A 6,000-nucleotide genomic window follows, 5' to 3' on the forward strand; every position below is an offset into this window, starting at 1 on the left:
AGAGAGAGAGAGAGAGATGGAGGAAAGAGGAGGAGGAGGAGTAAGAAGGGTTGGGAGGAAAAAAACGAGTAGTACGAGGACTCGTGGAGAAATGGGTGTAGGAGTAGTAGTAATAAAAAGAGAAGTGATTATAATGAAATTTTTTTAAAAATTATAAGAAAACTCCACCAATTCCCAACTATTCATTATAGGAAGAAAATGGTTAAGAAGAGAATTGAGATATGAAAATAGAAAGAGGAAGAGGAAGAGGGAAGAAGATAAGGAGGATGGAGATTGTGAAGCGGCAATGTTAAAGAGAGAAAAAAAGGATAAAGAAGAGAACGAGGGGAAGAGGGTGGGGAATGGGAGGAAGAGAAGGAGGAAAGGCTAAGGGGAGTAGGACAAATATTAGGAGGAGAAGAGGAAAGAGGAGAATACAGATATGGGGAAGGGGAAGGGGATGTAGGTCGAGAAAGAGAACAAGGGGAAAGAATATGAAGTAGGGAGAGGGAAATTGAAGGATGAGAACGATAAGAGCGAGGAAAGAAAAAGAGGGAGGGAGATGGAGGATAAAAGGGAAAATATGGAGGAGTACGAGAAAAGGGGACATATGGAGAAGTAGTCAACGTTCATTTTGTCTTCTCGTATTTTATCAGGTTCTTTCGGTCTGATTGTCATAAAGAAACCTAACTACACCATAAAAAATCGATGTTAACTTGGGCATGAAACGTAAACAATCAAGATACCTAAGTAATTTGGTTTAAAAACGATTTAACTATCAATTGAGTACAACAACAATAGTTTAAGTTTAGCGACAATCAACATGTAAAAGAAATACGTTAGCCTGCGCATGAACCATCATCGATCAAAATATTTTGGGGGACCGTGTGCGAACCAACAAGTGTTTTAAAAATAATGTGGGGGGGTGGGGGGGTGGGGGGTGTGTGTGTGTGGTGGGATGGAGGCGCACCCACTACAGCCCGTAGATACGCCCTTATTTGTTCTTGTCCATGTAGCGTATCATCATTCATCACTGTTTTTTTAAGGTCAATTTTTTTTTTTTTTTTTTTTTTTTTTTTTTTTTTTTGACAGCGGAAGGAGAATAACTTACAATGTCTTACAGGTAACAACGTAAGCTACTCGACTAGGTAGCACCAGACAACTTACATCTAAATCTGGCACAACAAAGCCATACCTAAAACGAGCATAATTAAAATTAGAAGCTGAAATTACAATATAAAGATAATGAAACTCCTCGATGATAGAATGGATAACGGTAGAGGATAGGCCACGAATATCCAAAGCAGCTTCATCCGCACACATGACAACCAGAAGACATCGAAGCCAACGAGCCGCAGAGAGGCAATGACAAGGTGTACTTCCGCTCTTGCGAAAAGAGCGAAGAAAGAAAAGGAGATGAGCAAGACGACGAAGTCTGCCATCAGTGGAGATAAAACTCCTACACCTTAGAAATCGACACCTTTGACCAAAGGACCAACATTTCATAGAGTCCACCATGCGAAGAAGAACGGACATAAGACGATAGCATATCATAACCCCCATTCGAACAGAAATAACGACCCTACGATTCACCTCAAAGATTACGGGACAGGACACCCATAACCAAAGGAATTTTATTATTAGAATAAAAAAAGAAAACAATACACAGTAAAAGGAGAGCATCATCAGCAAGAGACAGAAACCACCGCATCCAGTCCAATCAACACCACTACCCAAAAAACCCGACTCCACCCTACCCATAACACCTCAGCCCAACCAAGAAGACCCAATCAACAGTGACCTCATTCCGACACCAACAAACCGACAACACCGAACCAACCGCACAGGAACAACCATGAACGAAAGAGAAGCGAAGACGGCCAAAACCAACCGAACCCCCCCAGGACCGTCAGCATACATGCGCCATCCCATCCGAGAGGAAGACACTTACCAAACAAACAAACCCGACCGACCTAAAACGAAGCCCGAATCACCAGACAACTCCTCCCAGGACCACCGCCACAAAAGCAACGAGACCAACACAGACCAGACAGACAAAGGTGGTAAAGACTTAGAAACGAAAGGTGGGGGAATGGGGGGATCACCAAAACAGACCCAAGTCGCGACCACCAACGACACAGACAGACAAACAAAAGGAGCAAACCATCCCAGAAATGGGGGAAATGGGGGGATCACCTCTGGGATGGAAGCAGGAACGGCGACCACCAACGACACAGACAGACAAACAAAAGGAGCAAACCATCCCAGAAATGGGGGAAATGGGGGGATCACCTCTGGGATGGAAGCAGGAACGGCGGTGACAGGACAAGGAGAAGGAGGGACGGGACATACAGAGGGAGACCCAACCCAGCCAGCCGAGAACCGACAAACCCAAAACAAGACAGACCCAAACGGATCGAAACCAGGGAAAGGAGCGGAGGGGATGCATGCACAACTTCAACGACAGGACAGGGGAACGGACGAGAGGCCATCAACAGAACACCGGGCAGTAAAACCGTCGCAGCCAGCGGTCGGACCTCCGAGACAAGAAAACAAAAACCGTCGGAAAAGGAGAAGTCACCGTGAACGGGATGAAAGGGAGGGAAGGCGTGAGCATCGCCGGAGTTAGGCCATGGAGAGAGCCTAACTCCGGCGAAGGGTAGGGGGAGAAGAGGGGTAGAGCGTGATTAGGGGAGGCGGCGGCTCAAGATTAAATTAGGGTTTTGTGTTTTTTGGAGAAAGGGGAAAGGTAGAGAGATAAACTAGAGAGTACTTTTTTAATACTTACAAATAGGTCAATTTAATGACATGTATATGCAATTAATTGGATTAATTTTGTGTCAAACAGACAACTTATCAGTGTTATCACTTGTTACTTTTAGTTAGTGGAATTAATTTTGTGTTAAATTTCTAGTGATGTGCTAAACTAGTTACAGGAAGTCTCTCTTGTGAGTTGTGACAGATCAAGTCTCTGTGGTTAGATAAGACAAAATAGATTACTACTCCCTAAACATTTTGCTTTTGTCTTATCTATCTCATATGGGTAATAATTGACCCGTCACAAGCTTGCGACGGATATATCCGTCACAAATGAGAGAATTTGTGAACTAGTTATTTAAAAGTGATGTAAACTATTTCAATTAGAGTAATAGTGTTGCTTTTATATACTCATACAAGGTCCACACATGTGGCTTCCTTTATCCTGCTAAACTGGTAAAAAGATACTAGCATGGTGGATGGGTGGGGTTGGGTACGTATATAATGAACAATTAGTCTCTTTTAAAATGAATATATAAATATTAAAACTTGTCTAATAGCATTTTATTTGCATCGTGAGGACAAGTTTTTACTATGTAGTAATAATATTTAGGGTACCCTAATATTTAAGCATTCAGTTTTTTGTCTTATTTGAACTTTTTAATCCGTTTTAAATTTGTGCCAGATATTTCCGTCTCAAATAAAAATTTGTGCATTACTCCGTACAAAAATGTTGTAACTATAGTAGAGAAACATCTTTGAATTATTGGTGTCCCCATTGCTATTTAATCCATTTTAGGTGGGCTGGTCGACTATGGATGTTTATATAGTCCCTTGATTTTTAATTATGTCATTTTACCCTATTTACGACTCGTATTGTTAAGAAACCATCTCAATCAAAAGTTTAAACTAATGATTAGAGTCTGAAGATCAGTTTTATACTCTAACTGTTAAACAAAGTGTTTGTGTAAATCATTGTGTTGTTTTCTCATTAATCGATCAACATATTTATACATAAGATGGGCCGGGAATACATAACTAATAAGCCGGCCCGAATACCCCTCTCAAACTGGAGCATGTAGATCAAGAATGCCCAATTTGCGAAGGAGAAACATAAATTGAGACGAAGCTAAGGCTTTAGTAAAAATATCAGCTAATTGATGTTGAGTCGAAACATGAATAGGCGTAATGATGTCGGCATTAATAGTGTCACGAATGAAATGACAGTCGATCTCGATATGCTTTATCCGTTCATGGAAGACCGGATTCTGGGCTAGCTGGATGGCAGATTTACCGTCAGAGTAAACCGAAATGGGACAAGGAAGTGCAATACCGAGACTTGTGAATAATCCTCGTATCCACTTCAATTCACACAAAATAGTGGCCATGGCGCGATAATCGGCTTCGGCGGAGGAAAGGGAAACCGTGTGTTGCTGCTTTGTTTTCCAAGAAATGGGAGAGTGACCAAGAAAAATGACCCAGCCAGACACGGATTTCCGTGTAGTCAAGCATCCACCCCAATCCGAGTCGCACCATCCCGTTACTTCAAGCTTGTTATCGGCCCGCAATAAAATTCCTTGGCCCGGACAACCTTTTAGATATCGAACCACGCGAAGAGCAGCATCTAAATGCTCTTTGCGAGGCTTACTCAAAAAACGGGACAAAACATGGATAGAATATGAAAGATCCGGACGAGTAACAGCGAGATACACCAATCGCCCAATGAGGCGTCGATAAGATTCGACATCAACCAAGAACTCCCCTGTAGCGTCTCCAAGAGAATGATTTTGCTCAAGAGGAGTAGGAGCGGGTTTAGCTCCTAATAAGCCAGTCTCAGAAATAATATCAAGGGCGTATTTTCGTTGATTTAAGAAAATACCTTCTGAACTTCGCGCTACCTCAATGCCGAGAAAGTACTTCAACACACCCAAGTCTTTCATGTGAAAGCACTTCCCAAGATAATTTTTAAAATTCGAGATAGCAAGCGAGTTATTACCCGTAATAACAAGGTCATCCACATAGACCAAAACGTGAATACATACCTCATCACGAGAGTAGCTAAACAGAGAGTAATCGGAATAAGATTGGGTGAAGCCATATTTGCGCAAAGAGGCGGCCAACTTGGCGAACCAACATCGAGGGGCCTGTTTGAACCCATAAAGAGATTTCTTGAGACGACACACCTTACCCTCACGGCCCTACCCAAAACCCGGGGGTAGCTTCATGTACACTCATCAAGGTCACCATGTAAAAAAGCGTTGTGGACGTCTATTTGATGAAGTTCCCATTTTTTAATAGCTGCAACTGCTAAAAGAGAACGAACCGTAACCATTTCAATAACAGGAGCGAAAGTCTCACCATAATCTATGCCTTCGACCTGATGATTACCAAAAATTACCAAACGAGCTTTAAATCTTTCAATGCTACCGTCAGAGTTATATTTAATTTTGTAAACCCAACGACAGCCAAGAGCTTTTTTGCCAGATGGAAGATCAAAAATTTCCCAAGTAGCATTATTCTCCAGAGCGGTAATCTCGTCTTTCATAGCTTTACACCAATCCGGGCTAGCAAGAGCGGCTCGAAAATTAGGCGGCTCAACACCCTAAGAGATAGCTGCTGTAACACCCCCATACTCCAAGTGCCTTACCAGGACCACTCAGGTATGAGGATGTCACCATCTCGGTTACCCGAGGCATGATAATCATAAGACAATGAAGAAACATACTTTATTAAATAAGTTTAAGTGATTACATTACAAAACCAACTGTAAGCAAAATACAACTGTCCTCAAACTATAAACCAACTGAAAGGAACTGTTCTAATAAACACAGCGGAAGACTAAAGACTCTGATATGTGATGACTCCATCCCAAGTTAGATCCCACGCGTATCCAAGATATACCCGCCAAGCAATCGCTCACCACCCCGAATGGATCACCACAGTTTTTAAAACATTTAAACGGGGTCAATACTAATCACACAATCAATATAGATAACAATAATAAGATAAACCGACAATTTGAATCACACACACACACACACACCACCCACTCCCATCATCTCAATCCGACCGTCCTTTGGACTGACCTACCGATGGGGACGCGGCCGTTCCCACCTAAGCCCCGCTCATCGTACGAGCGATAACCCCGTCCATTAATGTGCACATCCCCTCCCGTGGCGGGTTCCACGAAGGGCGAAACTAGGGCGTGAAGTCACTCCCGCAAGTGACCCCACTCACCGAGAACGCATCTCGAGAGCCATAGAC

Source organism: Silene latifolia, chromosome Y, assembly GCF_048544455.1.
Source record: "Silene latifolia isolate original U9 population chromosome Y, ASM4854445v1, whole genome shotgun sequence".
Lineage (NCBI taxonomy): Eukaryota > Viridiplantae > Streptophyta > Magnoliopsida > Caryophyllales > Caryophyllaceae > Silene > Silene latifolia.